The sequence below is a fragment of the Heptranchias perlo genome, chromosome 2 (genome assembly GCF_035084215.1).
Source record: "Heptranchias perlo isolate sHepPer1 chromosome 2, sHepPer1.hap1, whole genome shotgun sequence".
NCBI classification, from domain to species: Eukaryota; Metazoa; Chordata; class Chondrichthyes; order Hexanchiformes; family Hexanchidae; genus Heptranchias; species Heptranchias perlo.
This window is the reverse complement of record NC_090326.1, coordinates 159,534,690-159,555,784: the sequence shown is the minus strand read 5'-3', so window position 1 is coordinate 159,555,784 and position 21,095 is coordinate 159,534,690. Positions and strand designations below refer to the sequence as shown.

Here is a 21,095-nt window from a genome sequence, read left to right as displayed (position 1 = left end):
TTTCTTCACTCAGGGTGGTGAACCTGTAGAATTCTCTCCCACAGAAGGCAGTGGAGGCCAAGTCATTAGATGTATTCAAGAAGGAGATAGATATATTTCTTAATGCTAAAGGGATCAAGGGAAATGGGGAAAAAGCGGGAACAGGGTACTGAGTTAGACGATCAGCAATGATAATTTTGAATGGCGGAGCAGGCCCGTAGGGCCGAATGGCCTACTCTTGCACCTATTTTCTATGTTTCTCAATTTGCCCTACCACCTTCAAAGATGTGCATCCCCAGGTCTCTCTGTTCCTACACCCCCTTTAAAATTGGACCATTTAGTTTATATTGCCTTTGTTCATTCTTCCTACCAAAATGAATCACTTCACACTTCTCTGTTAAATTTCACCTGCCGTGTGTCTGCCCATTTCATAAGAATTGGGAGCAGGAGTCGGCCATGCGGTTCCTCGAGCCTGCTCCTCCATTCATTAAGATTATGGCTGATCTTCGACCTCAACTCCACTTTCCTGCCTGATCCCCATATCCCGTGATTCCCCCAGAGTCCAATAATCTATCTATCTCAGCCTTGAATATACTCAATGACTCAGCATCCACAGGCCTCTGGGGTAGAGAATTCCAAGGATTCACAACCCTCTGACTGAAGAAATTCCTCCTTATCTCAGTCCTAAATGGCCGACCCCTTATCCTGAGACTATGCCCCCTAGTTCTAGACTCTCTAGCCAGGGGAAACAGCCTCTCAGCATCTACTCTGTCAAGTCCCCATGGAATCTTATGTTTCAATGAGATCACCTCTCTTCTGAACTCCAGAGAGTATAGGCCCGTTCTACTCAATCTGTCCTCACAGGACAACCCTCTCATCCCAAGAATTAATCTGTTTCACCAGTCTCTCTGTCCTGCTGGAGTCTATTACTATCCTCTTCACTGTTTATTACATTTCTGAGTTTCGTATCATCTGTGGACTTTGCAATTATGCCCTGTATACCCAAGTCCAGGTCACTAATGTAAATCAAAAAGAGCAGAACTAACTCCTGGCGGACACCACTGCACACTTCCCTCCAGCCTGAAGAACAACCGCCCACCACTGTTCTCTGCTTTCTGCCCCTTAGCCAATTACATATCCACTCAGCCTTTGTCCCTTTAATCCCATGGACTTCAATTTTGCTAATAAGTCTATCATGTGGTACTTTATCAAACACCATTTGAAAGTCCATATACGCAATATCAACCGCATTACATCATCAATGAACTCAACTTAGTCAAACACGATTTGCCTTTAACAAATAAGAACATAAGAAATAGGAGCAGGAGTAGGCTATCTGGCCCCGTGAGCCTGCTCCACCATTCAACAAAATCAAGGCTGATCTTCTAATTCAATGCCATTTTCCTGCACTATCCCCATATCCCTTGATGCCTTTACTATCTAGAAATCTATCAATCTCTGTTTTGAATGTACTCAATGACTGAGCCGCCACAGCCCTCCAGGGTAGAGAATTCCAAAGATTCACCACCCTCTGAATGAAGAAATTCCTCCTCATCTCAGTCCTAAATGGCCTGCCCCTTATTCTGAGACCGTGACCCCTGGTTCTAGACTCCTTAGCCAGCATCTACCCTGTCAAGCCCTATAAGAATTTTGTATGTTTCAATGAGATCACCTCTCATTCTTCTAAACTCTAGAGAATACAGGTCTAGTCTACTCAATCTTTCCTCATACGATAATCCCGCCATCCCAGAAATGAGTCTGGTGAACTTTCGTTGCACTCCCTCTATGGCAAGTGTATCGTTTCTTAGATAAGGATACCAAAATTGTACACAATACTCTAGGTGCGGTCTCACCAAGGCCCTATATAATTGCAGTAAGACACCTTTGTTCCTGTACTCAAATCCTCTTGTAAATCCATGCTGGCTGTCATTTATTAACCCATATTTTTCTAAGTGCCAATTAATATTGTTCCGGATTATTGTTTCTCAAATTTTGCCTACCACTGAGGTTAGGCTGACTGGCCCCTCGTTTCAGAATTTATCCCTCTCCCCTTTTTTGAACAGGGGTGTAACATTTGCAATCCTCCAGTCCTCTGCCACTATCCCCATATCCAAGGAGAATTGGAAGATTGTGGCCAGAACCTCCGCAGTTTGCACCCTTCCCTCAGCAACCATCCGGACCGGGTGACTTTTCTACTTTGAGCACTGTCAATCTTTTAAGTACCTCCTTTATTTTTATTCTATCCAATTTCTCCACTACCTCCTCTTTTACTGCGACATTGGCAGCATCCTGTTCACTGAAGACAGATGGAAAGTACTCATTTAGTACCTCAGTCATGTCTTGTGCCTCCACAAGATGATCTTTTTGGTCCCTAATTGGACCCACCCTTTTGACTACCCTACTACTATTTACATGTATGAAAAAAATATTTTAATTTTGAGGCTTTGTTTAGTTTGATACTAATACCCTTTTAATTTTGTGTTTGCAGTCTTAAGTCAAGTAGCCTGGTCACATCTGCGTTACTCCTATCTCTCAGTATTTAAACGTTTGGTTCATGTCCCCTATTAATCATTTCCCTAATGAAAACAGGATCACTTTTGTAAGTCTTTAATCGCAACTTAAGTTTGAGTTATTGTTCCTTTTCTCTGAACGCTCTTCAGTATTTTCCTACATTACAGCAGTGACTTCAAAAGTATTTCCTTGGCTGTAAAGCTCTTTGGGAAGTCCTGAGGTTGCGAAAAACTCTACATTAATGCAAGTTCTTTCTTTATTTCATTGGCCTTTGAAAAAACAAGTCTAGAAATCTGCTACCATTAAACACCAGGAGCTGGCTGATGGACACTGGTCTCCTGGAATCTGACCTTAGCAAGCACTGTTTAAAAGTGACTTCTAAGTGACTTGTTTTCACTGCTGATCAAACGCCCTTACTGTACATGCTGTTTCTTGACAGTCTTTTTGTTGATGAGAAATTCACACTGACTGGATGCTTTCAGTGGTTGGCCAATAATTACACTTGAATCTTTCTCTTTTTTTACCTCTGCCAGTGACAGTCTTTCATTGTGGACCTGGTTCATGTTGCAATACCCATAAACTTGGCAATAGCAGTTAAAATGGATATAAAAACAGAAAAAGCTGGAAATACTCAGCAAGTCAGGCAGAAACTCTGTTTCTTTCTCCACAGATGCTGCCTGACTTGCTGAGTATTTCCAGCTTTTTCTGTTTTTATTTCAAATTTCCAGCATCTGCGGTATTTTCCTTTTAAAATGGATGTGTTCAGTCCATCTAGTTGGTTCCAACCTCTTGGACTTTGTAGCTGGTTGTCACCAAATATATACAAGCAGCGTCTTCCTCACTTTTGAAAGGTGTGAAGAGCAGAGAACTGTGCACAGGCCTATGCAGTACTTCACTTTTTTTTTCTCCCAGCCAAGAACCGTGTCCATCATCATCTGTTTTCTGTGAAAAGACAGTTTCCAATTGAGCTGATTCATGACTTTCTGTACGAGCCTTAATCTAGCATACAGTGAGAAAATCCAATTTCAACCAATGGACTGCCCACACCTACCAATTCAGTAACCATCTCAAAAAATAGCCTAAGATTAGTGAAGCATGATCTACTTCTAAATCCATGCTACTGCTCCTAGTGTCTTGATTGCTTTTTAGATCTATATTGATAGAATCCTGATGAATGCTTTCAAGTGCTTTCCTCATAAGCAGCATTAGGCTAATTGGTTTGAGATTCCTAGGCTCTTGTCTCACTTCAGTTTTGAAAATCGGGAGTATCATTTGCTATCCTCCAAACCTTGGCTATAGCTCTGTTTATAGAATTCTAGAGCCTCATCAGTTTTACCCTCTTAATTTCCTTTAGGGTTCTTGGGTGTATACCAGCAGATCCAAGTGCCCTGTAGACAGTAAATTGTCAGCATTTCTTCATCAGCTTGGCTCAATGTTTAGCACTATGACCTCTGAGTCAGAAGAGTGTGAACCAAAGGACTTGGCCACATAATCTAGGCTAACACTTCAGCTGCAGTACTGACAGACTGCTGCTTTGCCATCCTTTGGATACAGTCTGTCTGTTGAAGTGGCACTATTTGAAGAGCAGGAAGTTCTGATGTCTTGGCCAATATTCTTTCCTCAACCAAAATCAGCCTAACTGGTCGGTTATTTCATTGCTGTTTGTGGGACCTTGCTGTGCGCAAAATGGCTGAAGTGTTCAACTGCATAACATTGATTGAAATTTTAAAATAATTTACTATATGTGAAGCACTTTGGGCTGTTGAGAGATATGGTAACTGTGTCTGGTAATTGTTGCCCCGAGAAGGGCGTTGTGATTTTTTTAAAAATTAAAGGTTCTACATAAATACAAATTCTTCTCTTTTATGGTTTACTGATTTCCATGTGTTGTATTTGTGAGGTCAAATGACTAGATTTGAAGTTTGTTTACAGCTTTCATTTGTGAAGTCTGAGGAACGAAATTCATTTAACACTATTCCCACATATTACAGTCCCATTACTGTATTATAAATGAGGCAGCCTACACTACCTCGATGATTTGGTTCTCTGTCTCCAGAAACAAAGCTTCTCTGACAGCAAAGGTAAATGGCTGTCACTAGTGCCTCATGTTTCCTGCTCCAAAATGTTGTTCTGCCCACATAGACTAGCAATGTTGTAACATCGACGCTAGATTGAGAAAGTTACACACATATGGCCAGGAATTTCCACTGCTTCTCTGCCGGACGTATGGTGGAAAATGCCTTTACTTTCGGAGAAGTTACAGCGATGGAGCAGCTCCGAAGAAATTCACAACTTTTCTAGTAACCGTGTACGTGCTGGATCAGTCTAATAATACAAACTGGGTGAACATGGCACAAAGGGGACTGGGTTACATATGGACCTGCTTCTGGTAATATAAATTAGGGAGCCTGTTTAACATACCTCTTACCATATACAGTGAAAACTGTCTTTGGATTCCTCTGGCTACCTGCAATCTGCCCTTTTACCTCTTCTCTTTTTTGTTATCTTTCCTACTGTTTGTTTCATTGTATATTTTTAAATAAATATTTCTGCTTGGTTGTTCTCATTTTGATACAGATGCCTTGATAAACTTGTTCATACAGAAATGTTACATTTCAGGGATTGTAAAATACTGCTCCGCAATCATAAACAAGTGGGTGCAGTGTTTGTACAACTAGACTTTTCTCTCGTTCTCATTTCCTCCCCCGCCTTATTAAGACTTTGAAAAACTGATCTATGTGTTTGCCCATGCAGTCATTTTCAGGGCAGGGACATAATACAGCAGCACCAATGAATAATATACGGTGATAGTGGCAGGGACCTTCAACTCTTTAAAAAGTACCTGGACCTGCACCTAAAGTGCTGTAAGCTGCAGGGCTACAGACCGGGTGCTGGAAGGTGGGATTAAAATGGGCACCTGGTTGTCCTTCGTGCGGCGTGGACATGATGGGCTGAATGTCCCCCTTCTCTGATGTATCTTTTCTATGGTTCTATATGGCAGAGTCAAGCATGGATTGCATTTCAGAGCTGGAATTTTTGCAGTTCTTGTTCATTTGTGCACCGTTAATACTGCTGTTATATTCCTTTCTTTGGTTCCTCACAGTTCACGTGTGTCTCTTCACTGTACAATTAAGGTTATAGCTTCACACATTATATCCTGTCTGGTAACATTGGTCATAATTTCAGTTCTCCATTTTTATTTTAATTGTTGGTCAGTTTTATTATTAATTGAATGATAGAACTGTTACAGCACAGAAGGAGGCCATTTGTCCCTTCGAGTCTGTGCCAGGGCTCTGCAAGAGCAATCCAACTAGTCCCACTCCCCCGCCCTTTCCCCGTAGTCCTGCAGATTTTTTCTTTCGAGTACATATCCAATTCCCTTTTGAAAGCCACAATTGAATCTGCCTCCACCAACCTTTCAGGCAGTGCATTCCAGATAACTACTGGCTGCGTTTTAAAAAAAAAATTTCCTCACTTTGCCTTCGGTTCTTTCGCCAATCACCTTTTTTGAGTCAACCTTTAGAACTACCTGCTCCATGTGCACCATTGCAGTCCCCTGCATCTCTAATCTTTAGGAAAGGCATTATTCTGGTCCCATAGGAGGTGTTGATTGCTTTCTCTGCATAGGCCATGTTGCAGAGCAGCTCTCCATTTTTATTTGGGAGTGTGTCCAGGGGGGGGAGGGGTGAGGTGTGTGGAAGGGGTTAGTCCACTGGAAAATTCAGTGCAGCAGGGTGCACCTGTGACCTATTTTACAGGTGGTAAGCAGTCACCTGAGTAGTGACACCGCCACCTCTCATAAGTGCTATTAAATCCAACAAGAATATTCTAGACTACATGCACTATGTGCACTTTGAAGGTGGCGGTTAAAAAAGCATATGGGATCCTGGACTTTATAAATAGAGGCATTGAGTACAAAAGCAAAAAAGTTATGTTGAACCATTATAAAACACTGGTTCAGCCACAGCTGGAGTAGTGTGTCCAATTCTGGACACTGCACTTTAGGAAGGATGTGAAAGCCTTAGAGAGGGTGCAGAAGAGATTTCCTGGAATGATTCCAGGGATGAGGGACTTCAGTTATGTGGATAGACTGGAGAAGCTGGGGTTGATCTCCTTAGAGCAGAGAAGGTTAAGAAGAGATTTGATAGAAGTGTTCAGAATCAAGAAGGGTTTAGGTGAAGTAAATGAAGAGAAACTGTTCCCATTGGTGGAAGGGTCGAGAACCAGAGGATACAGATTCAAGGCAATTTGCTAAAGAACCAGAGGGCCGATGAGAATTTTTTTTATGCAGTGAGTTGTTATGATCTGAAATGCACAGCCTGAAAGGGTGGTGGAAGCAGATTCAATAGTAACTTTCAAAAGGGAATTACATAGAATTTACAGCACAGAAACAGGCCATTTGACCCAACTAAAAGTAGTGATGCAAATTAATGAGGCCATAATAAAGGCAAATTGAGCACCAGGGTTCATTTCTAGAGGGATAGAATTGAAAAGCAAAGAAGTTATGTTGAATTTGTATAGCACCTTGGTTAGACCGCACTTGGAGTATCGTGCACAGTTCTGGTCTCCATATTATAGAAAGGATATAGAGGCATTGGAGAGGATGCAAAAAAGATTCACAAGGATGATACCAGAGCTGAGGGGATATCCTTATCAGGAAATGCTGAACAGGTTAATGCTCTTTTCTCTAGAAAAGAGTAGGCTGAGGGGTGACCAGATAGAGGTCCTTTAAGAAAATGAAAGGATTTGATAGAGTAGACGTAGAGAAAACATTTCCACTTGTGGGGGAGACCAGAACTAGAGGTCATAAATATAAAATAGTTGTTAATAAATGCAATAGGGAATGCAGGAGAAACTTCTTTACCTAAAGAGTGTTAAGAATGTGGAGCATACCACCACAAGGAGTAGTTGAGGTGAATAGCATAAATGCATTTAAGGGGAAGCTAGATAAGCACATGAGGAGAAAGGAATAGAAGGATATCCTGATAGGGTTAGATGAAGTAGGGAGGGAGGAGGTTCGTGTGGAGCATAAAGGTGGGCACAGACCAGTTGGGCCGAATGGCCTGTTTTTTTGCTGTAGTAATGTAACATCTATGCCGGTGTTTATGCTCCACACGAACCTCCTCCCTCCCTACTTCATCTAACCCTATCAGGATATCCTTCTATTCCTTTCTCCTCATGTGCTTATCTAGCTTCCCCTTAAATGCATTTATGCTATTCACCTCAACCATTCCATGTGGTAGCGAGTTCCACATTCTCACCACTCTGAGTAAAGAAGTTTGTCCTGAATTCCTTATTGGATTTACTGATCTTTTATATTTATGACCTCTAGTTTTGGACTCCCCAACAAGTGAAACATCACTACTTCTACCCTACAAAACCCTTTCATAGGTCTTTAAAATTATCAGGTCACCTCTCATTCTTTGTACAGGCTGGGGCTATTTTCTCTAGAGTCTGTCCTGATAGTTGTATCCTCACAGATCTGGTGGTATCCTTGTAAATCTTTTTTTCACTTTCTCATGTGCTTCTATATCATTTTTGTAATATGGAGACCAGAACTATGACCATACTCTCCAAGTGTGATCTAACCAAGGCTCTATATATGTTTAACATAACTTCTCTGCTTTTGAATTCGATTCCTCTAGAAATGAACCCCAGTGCTTTGTTTGCACTTTTTATGGCCTTATTAACCTGTGTAACTACTTTTTAATGATTTGTGAATCTGTACTCCTAGATCCTTTTGCGCCTGTACCCCATTTAAGCTCTCCTTATTCCTCCTGCCAAAATTCACCACCTCACACTTATGTATATTGAAATTAATTTGCCATTTACATGCCCATTCTACAAGTTTGTTAATGTCCTATTGTATTTTGTCAGTCTTCCTTGGTATTAACTATACCCTCTTGTATTTTGTCACAGTCCTGCTCAATATTGTATCCCCAATTTGGTGTCATCTGCAAATTTTGATATTGTACTTGGGACTCCTGAGTCTAAATCGTGTATATAAATACTGAACAATAGTGGCCGCAGCACTTCCCATCTTCTGCCAGTTTGAATAACTACTTTTAACCCCATCTGTTTTCTGTATTGTAACAAGTTTATTATCCATTCTACTACTTGTCCCCTGACTCCACATGCTCTGACCGTAGTCATGAGCCTTCTATGCGGCACCTTATCGAAGGCCTTTTGAAAGTCCATGTATATCGCATCCACTGCATTACCCTTGTCTACTGTTTGTTAATTCAAAGATTTCAATAAGGTTGGTCAAGCATGACCTTCCCTTTTGAATTACGTGCTGACTATTCTTTATTATATTGGTTTCTAGATGTTCTTCTATTATAGCTTCTGAGTCAAGATTCCAATATCTTTCCTGCCACTCCTGTTAAGCTAACTGGTTTATAGTCCCCTGGATTTGTCCTGTCTTTTGTGCCCTTCACAAAAAAGGAACTTGCCACATCTACCTTGTCTAGCTTGTATGTGACTCCTATCCATACTGTGTGGTTGACTTTTGACAAGAGATGGGCAGCCTTACCAACGTCGTCCACACCCCAAGAACATTTTTTAAAACTTGCTATCTATACAATTTCAACATTGTCACCAGTGGTGGATGTGAATTTTTGTATTGAATCACTTAAGCCATGAAAAATATCCATAGATGGTGTGCTTCCAAACTTGGGTTACCAGGAGCTGTATGACACTCGGTGAGGTACTGGTGGTAGTGGCAAGAACAATTTTGAGCAGATAAATTGAGTGTATGACACAAGAAAATTTCTGGCTAATGTGTGTTTTTCAAGTACATTTTAAAAAAATTTGCTTGTGTATTGGTCACAGTATTCCAAATTAACTGACTGACGACTGCTTGTTAATTTTAAAAGGAAAGACAAAAGGATACTAAAGTTCATCACGCTGTTGGTTGCTTATTAATGAAAGCCCTTAAACTATATACAAGTGTATCCATAACTTGCTTGTCTAGTACTTAGGTGTGATTTATATATATCTGATTTTATCAAGTATATATGTTTCAGCATTTTTACTGTTACTTATTCTGAGCACTGCAGAATATGCTTCTTGCAGAAAGTCCTGTCACTAGAGTCGGTGGCTTTCCTTAAACTCTCATTTCATATCTCTGTGCTGTGCACCATAACCAGACAGTACATTTGTCACCCATCTTGCAAAATCTATTTGCCAACTACATCTTACTGCAATCCTAAGAGATGTGGTGAGGCTGTTTGGACGTGTTCAGAGAAGGTAAAGCTTCTTCAAACATGTCTTGCATTTTCTTCATGTGCTTTTTCAATTGATTTTAGTTTTTATATATATATATATATATTTGTAGCAAAGGGAGCGGAGAAGAAATGACGGAATGGATGGTGGAGGAAATGGAGCTTGTTAAGAGATCCCTGAATGGACAAAGTTTTTTCAGAAAAGTTTGGAGAAACTTCTAACGCATTAAGTAAAGAATTATTGGAAGTCCACTTTTATTTTCCAATCACTAATTAACACATTTGGAGATGTTGAGTGCTTTTCTTGCATAACTCTTCTCTTTTCTATTTTTTGTCCTTGTTGCTATCTCTTTTTTGTGTCATATTCTAGCTAAGTGCTCAAATTTATTGTTTTCAATTTTGGGGACCTTTTAAATTTTTTTTGACATTTTTCTTCATTTTAAGAAACAATAAGCTTGCTTATTTTGGAGACTGTTTACAGCATAGGACTTGATACTTGAAAAGGTCATTGCCATAGAAACAAGTGCCAGCGCAAAGCACAAGAATATAGAGTAGGTGGCCCTCGGGAGCTGAAGTGCTCTGAAGATGATGGATTATTGAATTAATGTACTTGGTGTGTCTGTTCTGCTTAGAATCAGTTCTACATGTGTGCATTACAGCTTTCTAAATAGTAAAAGCTTCTATGGTTAAAACAATTATACAGATGCACACGTATCTTGCATTACAGAGATAAGATTTGCCTTTGTATTGTTCCAAGGGGTACCATTTATTGTGCAGATATTTAAACTGCGATTCTTGCATTGGGAGCATTGGTGCAATGTGATTTCAAAGATGATGGTAAAATAACTGGGAATTCAATTTAAAGGACAGAGGCATAGGATCTGTAAAATCTTACTACCTGCCTGTAACAAGCTTGCTTACTGACTGCACATCAGAGGTTACATTAGAGCTTTTTGAGAATATTTTCCTTAGCACAAAGTGCTTAACATTTTTCTAACAGTTCCTGAAACTTTTCAACTTAAAGTATGTTACTGCTATTGCAAATTATGAATTGTAAACATTTTACATGATTTTGAGAAGTTTGAGTGCTTAAACTTGTAGATGCATGCTAACAGCTTTAGGGTGTGATACTATAGGTACTGGTCTCAGACTAATATAATGTGATGCCTCTGGGACCTTCCTGGTCTAAGTGGCTCAGGGCCGCACTGGGCAGCGCATCTCACAGCCCAGCGACAAAGCAGCTCTGTGCAAGCATAATTTAGGCTGACGCTGCATTACAGTACTGACAGAGTGCTTCGTTGTCAGAGGTTCTGCTTTTCAGTTGAGATGTTAAACAGTTTGTCTGTTCAAGCAGTCAAAAGATCCCATGACACTTTTTTGAAGAACAGAGGTAAATCCTTCAGTCTCTCGACCAACGTTCATACATCTACTAACACCACTAAAACAGATTAACTGGTCATGCATCCCACTGCTGTTTGTTGGACCTTGTGTACAGATTGGCTGCTGTGTTTGCCTGCATAACAGTGACTACACTTCAATGGCTGTGAAGCGCTTTGGGATATACTGAGGATGTGAAAGGCGCTATACAAGTCTTTTTCTTCAGGGTAACAGTCTTCAGTTTTGTTTTTCTGTTACTGGAAGCATCATGTGAACAGATGCTGTCCAGAAATCATTAATAAAACAAGACTGTTTGTTTGTTCATGACTCCAAGCTCATAGCTCGGACAAAGCAGTCCCGAATTTCTTTATTTGTTTTTGGGGGTAGGGGAAATAGAGAATTGAAAAGGAATGTAAGCTTTGTAAAGCCACCGGCTAAGAAATCTCAAATTCCTGTCATTCGTAACATTTGCCATTGCACATACAGGCTGCTATATGCATCTAACCTTTTTTTTGTATTTTCCCCTGGCATTGTTTCAGTATTTACATGTTCTGAAAACCAGTGTCATTGAGGGGGTGGGCAGCCTGCTTCCAAATCTCTGCCAGTGCCACTGCTCGACTGTGAGTTACCACCCAGTTGGAATATCCAAGTTCAGTTTTTCTTTATGCTGCTTTCTTCACCTTACAACGGTCAAATCACGATTGATTGGAATAGAGGGAAATCTGGTAAAAATGTTTCCAGTGAGTACATGTGTAGTGTGGCTCTACCACTCTGCTAAGTGGGACAGACTAAGAACAGACCTGGCAGCCCAAAACTGGGCATCCACGAGGTGCTGTGGACCATCAGCTGCATTCGAATTCTATACCACCAAAATCTGTAATCTCATGGTCTGGCACATCCCTCACTTCTCGATCACCATTAAGTCAGGAAGTCAATCCTGGTTCAGTGGGGAGTGTTGAAGGACATAGCTTAGAATGAGGTAAAATATAGCTAGTACACAGGACTATCTGCATGCGAATCGGCAAAACTATAGACAGCTGAGTGGTCTCAAAACTAACAGAACAAAAGTTCTGTAGCCCTACCACCCCTGTTGAGAGGTGCTTGGTTGTCCAGCACCATTATCATAGCATGGCGTCTCCCTGAACATCTCCATCCTCAACGTTGACAGAGCCTCCATCGTATCACAGACCTTGCCCTTTGTTCTTTTCCTCCCCCCCCCCCCCCCCCCCATCCTTTTCCCTGGCTCTGTATTTGCTTAAAAGCTGTTCATCTCTGACATCTTCCTGATCTGATGAAAGGTCATCGACCTGAAATGTTAACTCTGTTTCTCTCTCCACAGATGCTACCTGACCTGTTGAGTATTTCCAGCATTTTCAGTTTTTATTTCAGATTTCCAGCATCTGCAGTATTTTGGTTTTGTTTGAGATGAATATCAGTTGATTTGGTTTTTGGTGGTGTTGGTTGTGAGGGACACGTTCCCCAGGACATGGGGGAGGGGGGGGTGGAATCTCCCTCCTCCTCTTTGAATATTTCTTTCCTTTCTGCATTGTAAAAGGAAGAAAAGCTATATGCTTTCACATTTTTTCTATTCCATTATTATTCCTTGTGAGTTCACTGTTATTTTAAAGAATCAATAATTAGAAAATTGACTCATTAATTATCCCCTAATGCAACTGCTCCCTTTTCCCTCTCATCTGCTTCATCCCAAATCTCATTTCTATGTGAGCTGGAGTGCCCATGGCATTGCTTTACACTACACATTTTGTAGGAAACTGGGTCAGCTGTAGGTGGGTGGAAATGCACAGCTGCCTGCCTTGTGCTGGATTGGGAGTGCTACTCCACTTGTTCTGATTTTTAATATTGCATTGGTAGAATGCAGAATTACAGTTCTGCTGATCACAGTACTAATTGTGGCAAAGAGCTGCTGGTATGATAAATTCTCAATTCAGCATTTTTACACAACTGCATGCATCCTCTGAAAACACATCTTAAAGTTCTTTACTGCATTGCAGTGTAAATTACATTGCCTGAATGACTGACAGAAATCCAATATTTAACTTTTTTTTATCGGCCCTGCAAAACTTTGAAACACTGCATGACCCAAAAATTTGAACACTTTTTATATATTTAAAATGTATATTTCAGGAACATTTATTAAAAGGTTTCCCAAGAAGCCTGGTGGAAAAATTGAATTTAGCTTTGAGGCTACAAGGTTTTAGCGATCATGTTTTATTCATGGCTCACTTGATCACGCTGATACTGACAGGTTTTTTTGCTTTCAAAGTCTGCGCAGGGTACTTTAAATGTGCTGATTAAGGGGATGAAGTGCTGACGTGTAGTAGGGTAGCTTTATATTTTAATCTATATTGGACAGGTGAGCAGAAGTTTTGTAGCTTTATTGAAAAAAATAAAAGCTGTGGTAACTGTGTTTGGGTATTCAGCTTTCACCCGCTCTCTCACGGAGATCCTGCCTGTTGGGCTCTGGTGTTGACAGCCCTCCAATACTGAAGTGCCATTGTTCATGATTGAGCCTAGATTGGGCTGACCAGCAAACTATTTGATCAAGGAAGGCATTGCAACCGAGCCTAATCATGTCTGCACGCAACAACTACACAAATATATATATGTGTTTTCCAATAGGTTAGCGGATCAAGAGTGGGAATCCTGCCTGATCCATTTTTCCTTTCCTTTCTGCCCCCCCCACAGCTCAGGATGTGGAAGCAAATTGAACAGTATTTTTCCACAATTGAATGATACCACCATAATTGAATGTTGCCTTTCTAAAATGACTAGCTTTTTTTAAGCCAATATAGGATGCAAAATGGCTACCTTCGCACCTCTACCACCAGTATGCATGGATAATTCACAAGGTACAGAGGGAGTATGTGCTGCCTCTAACAGTCTTATTTTGAAGGGAAGGCTGCTACTTTCTAAGACCGGGCTGATTAATCAAACATTGATTTCCCGTCAGTTAAAATTTGTGAAGTAAATGGATGTTGACACAGTTTTGTTTGATAGATCTTTAGACCCTGTTCTATGGGAAAGCTTCTCATACTGTCTCAACACAATAACCAAATACTCCAGTATACGTAACCTTCAATTTAATTTTGAGCAAATGACATGCATTGGCTGAAACTGAAATGCGGTAGAACTAACTGAAACTTGCCAGACATTAAAGCTGTACTCCTGTCAAGTCAAAATTCAATAATAATTGACATTAGTTAATCCCAAAAAGAAAGCAATTTTATTCTATTTTGTTTCAGGGCATATTGACATCTAAAAGGCTTGTTAAAATTCCCTGGACCCTGCCTTTAGATCGTGAAGGACATTTCAAAGGTCATTGTGATCACCACAGACTTGCTCAATAATCAATGCCTCAAGTGTGCTGCACAAAATGCGCTCTGGAAAGTAGCTTTCAGGTTAGGCTTTTTAATTGTTTCGATCTGGGGGCTATCAGTCGTAAGATACTAACTTTTAAAGTCTAGAAAAGATGTGACTGGTTTTACTAAATGCGGGAGTGCGGTATTCAACTATAACTGGCTTGTGACTGCTCTTGAATATCTTGTCACCCTGTGGGCAAACGCACCATCTGTCTGGCTGTGCTGTCGTGTGGTTTTGGAGTTGCAAATCAGAGCAATCTGGTCTCTTACACCAGCCATCCAGTAAAATGAAAAGATGAAATGAAAGGGGTAATGGAAGTATTTTAGATTTTACATAAATATTTTAAAGTATGGACACCCATCTATTAGTTTGGTTTGTGGTCTGAATTTTATTTTATATTTGATCCATACCATTAAACCGCAAATCCTGTTGGGTCTTAACAGGAATAAAGCTGACCTAGTCAATGCCCAATTTGCAGTTAAACTTTATAGCCAAGGTGATTCCACATCTAATCAAAAGGTCTTTTCATTTTCACTCTTGATCCAACATGAGATGAACACGCAGCCAGCAATGACCAGATTGATGTCATGAGTTAAATCCCATATATTCAACATTGCGGATGAGATTAAATACCCAATTTCAGCTAAACTTATATTTAAACAACAGATTTGTTATTATCACAAGAACATTTTGGATGGAGAGGGCTTTTTGGCTCATTTGATCTCATCCTTCCAGAACACCAATCCCTCACCTTTCCGTCACAGTCTCTACCAATTTCCAAAAGTGTCTTCATATTGCACTCCCAGCGGCAATTGGCTGCTACCCGAAGGTTAATTTGCCCACCATAGTGACACTGTCGAGTTCCACCCTGCTGCAAAGGGTTAACACCTTGGGAGCTGGTATGGAACTCGTGCAGTGTAAAACAGCTTAAACAAGTCCAGCACTTAAACAAAGCCTCAACCACCCTTACTGGCAATTGGTTTCAGCTTTCCCTTTTGGTTCTTAGGGGGTGATTTTAAACCCCAAGAATGGGTGAGTTCGGGGCGGGTGGGAGTTGAAAGTAGTTGTTTTTTGGGTTGCAACTGCAACCCGGCTTTATTTCCGGGTTTAACGTCGGCGGGTAAAAGTACAGGCTTCCCACTGGGAATGCAAAGTCAGAAAATTTTGCAGTTAAGACCCAAAAAAACAACTATTTTCAACTCCCACCCACCCGTTCTTGGGGTTTAAAATCACCCCCTTAATGTCCAAATACCATAATTATCAATTTGATGGTTTGTGTTTGATTAATGCCCACAGGATATTGAAATTTATTGTTTGTTTTTTTCAGTTTTGATGCACGTAACCATAGTTTTTTTTTGTCTTCTGAGATAATGCTTTTAAAATAGGAATGTCGACTTTTATAAAGCCAGAGAATACTTAAGATCTGCCAAGCTTGCAACATTTTTCTGTAGAAAGGAAGAACTTGCATTTATGTAGAACTTTGTCAAGTTCTCAGGATGCCCCAAATCACATTACAATGAATGAAGTACCTTTTTGAAGTGCAGTCATTGTTATATAGGCCAATGCGGCAGCCAATTTGTGCATAGCAAGGTCCCACAAACAGTAAATGAATGAATGACCAGATATTTTTTTTTGGTGTTGGTTGAGGGAGGAATGTTGACTAGGAATTGGTTCTGAAAAAATTAGCAGGTGGATACATCACAGGGTACTGATGGCATGCACCCTATGCTATTGAAAGAAGTCAGAAAAGAGCTAGCAGAGACTCTGATCACAATTTTTCAGTCCTCAAAAATGTAGCTTGTGCCATCCGACTGCAGAGTATCCAATGTAATACCTCTGAAGAAGCTAGAGAAGGATAAAGCAGATAAGTTTAACGCCAGCTGTGGACAAACTCTTGGAGCCCATAATTCAGGATAAAATGAGTATATTTATAAATCCACAGGTTAATTGAGAATAGCCAGCCAGAATTTGTTAAAGGCAAGTCGCGTTTGACAAATTTAATAGTTTATTGAAGAAATGACTGGACTGATTTGATAGATAAAGAGAATATAGTAGATATAATGAAGGCATTCATAAAGTATCACACGAGGTGAATTACAAATATCCAGGTGTATGGTATAAAAGGAAATGGAGCCGCATGGCTAGAAACTTGGCAGTCAGGAATTGAGAATTAGGGTAAATAAATGTTGCTTGGATTGGAGAAGGGTTGGAAGTGGTGTACTCCAGGGGTCAGTGCAAGGTCTACTTTTCTTCTCAATGTATATATAGATGATTTGGACTTGGGTCAGTAAGCAAAACTCTTGAAATTTGCTGACGACACAAAGGTTTGGAGTTTTGTAATCATTGAGGAGGATCTAAAAGACTTCAGGAGTACATAGCTAGTGGACTGGACAGACAGGTGGCAGATACAATTTAATGTTTATGTGTGAGGTAAGACATTTTGGGTGGAAAAACCAGAAATGGGAGATATGCACGCAATAAAAAGACACTGAAGGGTGTAGGTGCACAGAGACCTAAGGGTTCAAATACATAATTCCTTGAATGTGTGACTGCAGTTAGGTAAAGCCATAAACAGGTCATCAGCATTTTTTAAAAAAGAGGCACAGAGTACAAGAATAACGAAGTAATAAATTTATACAACACATTGATTAAGCCCAGTTACAATATTGCATGTAGTTTTGGGCACCCCATTATAGAAAGGATTGAGTGTACAGCATAGATACACCAGGATGATGCCAGGGATTGAAAACTATAGTTATGAGGAGAGTCTTAAGATACTAGGACTACTTCCACTGGAGCTGAACAGAGGAAATTTAATAAATGTTTATAAAATGAAGGGTTTTGATAGAGCAAATAGGGATTGACTATTTCCTCTCATTGGGGAGTCAGTTGCAACGGGGTCATCAATTTAAAATCCTCAGTGAGGAGAGAGGTTAAGAGAAATTTCTTCATGCAGAGGGTTGTTGGAGTGTGGAATACTTTGCTCCAGGGAGTGGTTGAGGCAGAGGCCTATTAATCTTTCACAGATAAGTTGGATAAATATTTAAAGTAGAGGAAGATACAGGGGTATAGAGAGAAAGCAGGGCAGCGGAACTAATTTCGGATTACTCTAGCAAAGAGCCAGCATACACACGGTGGGCTACATGGCCTCCTTCTTTGTACTGTAAACTTCTGTGGTTCTCTGGTCACCAGGATAACTTACTGCCCTTTGAACAATGCCATGGAATATTTTACATGCATCTAAGCAAACAGACATCAGTTTAACATCTCTGCAAAAGTCGGTATCTGCGACAATGCAGCACTCCCTCAGTAAGTACTTCACTAAAATGCGAGCCTGATTGTGTGCTTAAATGCGGGAGTGGAAGCAAGTCATGGATATTATTGATACTAAGATGGTCATCATTACTATTGTGAACTTTCCTCTTTCTTTCCTTCAATACAAATACACCGCCCTACTACAAAAACTTGCATTTCCATATAGCTCCTCACATTAGGAGGAAGTGCTTCACAGAAGGAAAACAACAGTGGAGGCTGAACAGGAAATGGGTAAATTGTTAGGGTGGGGGTTGAAGACACAGTGAAGGAAAAATGTTTTGGGGAAGTTTTTGAATGTGGAGAGGGAGATGACAAAGTGGAGGGATTTAGCTAGGAGGGTTTCAGAGAGCAAAAGCTTATGGTGGAGTGGAGTCGCTTGCTGTTAGGAGTGTACGGCTAGAGTAAGTAGGGTGGGGTAAGGCCATGGGGTTTTGAGGATGAGAATTTCAGGGTCACCTCACTGGGACCTGGGCGGGGGGGGGTGGGGGGGGGGCAGTGGAGGCTTTGAGAGGGTGGGGGTGATCTGAGTGTACCACTTTGAGTATGAGGATGCTAGCAATGGACTAGGGTTTCAGCGGTGGGAGTGGAGATGGAAGAAAGCAGTCAATACCAGAGGAGCTTGGAGGAGGGGGCTGAGCAGTATTCCTGGGTTCCACACCTCCTAATTCACCTAGAGGTTGATGGAATCAAGGGGCATACGTCCAACATGCTTTGCGTTCTCATTACTTTGAAATTGAGATTCAGCACATAATTTCCTAACTTAACTCAATTTGTTTCCCCAGACCTCAAACTGTGGAACTACTTAGTGCATTCTACACCCCTTTCTCTTACTATGTAAAGGCTATTACAGTTGAATTAGTATCTCTTGACTCATCTGATTTTCTCTACAAAGATTGCATTTGCACTGTAACTTCAGCAACTCTATAGTTATCGCATAAATCTGGAGTCGGGCTTGACCTGACTTCAAACTGAACTCAAACCCAAGTGCTGTCACTCTCCCTGGAAGGAGCAGTCTCCCAGAATGGCACGTAACTCCTGCGCGTCGTTAAACCAGGATTAAAAAGTGCTCAGGGAGTCCCCTGTGCACTTTATTTCAACCTAGCTGAGATCCATTTGAATGTTTAGACAGTGCCACCAGTGCTCTGTAAACATTTAACTGTTAGTTGCTGAAAGAGGAGCTCTGTGCATGCACCACACTGGGATAGGTCTAAATTCACAGAGCAGGTGAATCAGAGGTCCAGCCAGGCGGTGTAAACAAGGTCCGAGATCGGTAGCTGCGTTATCAATGCAGCATTAGTAAAGTCCTCCACTACAGGCCATGGCCCTTCAGCTAACATTCTCATTTTATTTAATTTTCAATGAGCTATTGTACTCCCAGTGAAGTGGGTCAGTTTAATTTGCTTCTCTTATCAGAAAGAGCCACTTGATAATATCCTCTATCAGTTAATGCTGTCCTTCAGACACTTCTGTTCAGATGATTTTTGTTTGAGATGGATGGAACTGACACCTATTTTCAGTGTGTGGAAATGGAGTTCCAGAGTCCTTTGTTCCTTGTATTTGTGGATTTGTAACCAGTTCTGTGTCTTTCACCTTTCTGACCTTTTGGGAGAGGAAGAACAGCAGGTTTATTGATCGTCTATTGTTTTGAGCTCTTTATAAAATTTCCTCATGCATATTTTTCTCTCTCTTTCAGCTTCCTTCACATCTTGGTTTTTCATCTTATTTTGATGTTTTTCTGCTTTCTTTGTTTTCTCCTTTCCCTACGATACAGAATTATCTGGTTTTTACTTTTATCGGGCTACTGTTTAGCTAAACCACTTCAAAGATAAGCTGACCCTGTTCCCTTTCCATAATTTATTTCACTGATTGTCAGGGAAAGGGCAAGCCAGCCTGATAGCAAAACTTGCTCTGACCCGCTGTAGCTTAAAATATATTTGGACCTTCACTCAGCATATAAGGAAAAAATTATAACAGGCTGGTTTGGGCTCAGTCGTGTAATAGACCTCATTGATGTGTTCCCATAGCGAGTAAGGTTTCAAGCTATGAAATATAATTGATAAAAATGATTTACAATGTAATTAATACTCCGACCAAGCAAGTCTAAACTTAAAATTTACAACTGTTTGCAATTATTGGAGACTCTTCACCTTTCCATCAATAAAATTGAAGGTCAGAAATTGTCAGTCAAGTTCACTTTAATCTAAGTACTTCTCTTTCTTTCTCTCTTTTCCTCTTGCACCCACTCCTCTCTCTGGCACCCCACCCCTCGTGTATGCGCTCTCTCTCTCTCTCTCTCTCGTCTCCACACAAAGGTAAAGAACATCTATCATTGAGTTCACTGGGTAGCTGAGCTGAGCCACATAGATCGTGAGGGTCCTCCACGTTGATTCTTTGTCTGTGTTGCTTTTCTGAACCAACCTGGTTAGCAATAGGTCACTACTATTGGCCTCAGCGCCCCAGGTTAGGGATGGGATATTTAGCCAGGATTCCTGCACATGATCACTCTCCAGCAAACCCTGCTGGAAGTGCACGAGTTGGGAGGATAGGATTGCACTCAAATACTCTGCCTACGCAGCCACTGTAATCTTAGTAATCGTGCAGATTTTCATGATGGTGCCCTGTTGTTCCTAGATGTATCAGGTGAGTCTCCTGGATTGCTCGCAAAAAAAAAATTAAAATTGCCTGTGACTGTTTGTTTCTGTTTTTCACTGCCTTTCTTTAACATTTTCTTCTGTCTTTCTGTTTGCTTTCAACGTTTTCTTTCTTTGGTTCTCCACAGTTTTTCATTGTCTCAGACTTCATTTTCTCTCTTCCTGTTTCTGTAATTCTATCCTTCTCTCTGTCTCTTTTGCATGTCTGTCTCTTCTGCATTTCTGCTACTGTCTCTGTGTGCCTCTTGCGCATACTCCTTTCTATAGCTAACTTTTATTAAAGCCAGGATGTGTAGCTACCCCTTTCCCCGTGCTCCAAACAAAAAACAAAACATCAAAATACTCACTGCGCTGCCACTGCACTCCAAGAGGAGGGGAGATACAGTAATAGTTGGGCAGAGTGGAGAAGTAGCGGCTGAATGGGACATCTCCGTGCTCAGATGGACGATGAAAGGGGAGAGTGTCATGGCTGAGTAAAGTGCATGCTCAGGAACAGGGGTGAGACATTGAGCTGGCTCTGCCATTTTCTTAGCTATGGCAACTCTCTTAAACTCATTTCTTTATAGGGATTTTTTTGAAGGTTTTGCTCGGGGATCAGTACTGGAGGGCAGAGATTGTGGAGGAGCCAGAGCTTGCAGCCAATGTGGACCCAGTCACC

The 21,095-nt window shown here is 40.9% G+C and overlaps 1 protein-coding gene across 3 annotated transcripts in view; it reads left to right on the top strand.

Moving 5' to 3' along the window:
* The window catches only part of nktr (natural killer cell triggering receptor), a 191,920-nt gene that overhangs the window by 20,593 nt on the left and 150,232 nt on the right, over nucleotides 1-21,095 (top strand). For 2 of the 3 annotated variants that reach the window (XM_067968237.1, XM_067968211.1), the window contains exon 1: nucleotides 14,354-14,509. The exons of the other annotated variant lie outside the window; for it this stretch is intronic. The gene's annotated coding sequence lies outside the window, so the exon portion shown is untranslated. Of the gene's footprint in view, nucleotides 1-14,353; nucleotides 14,510-21,095 lie in introns of those variants that run through there. 3 annotated transcript variants of the gene reach the window in all.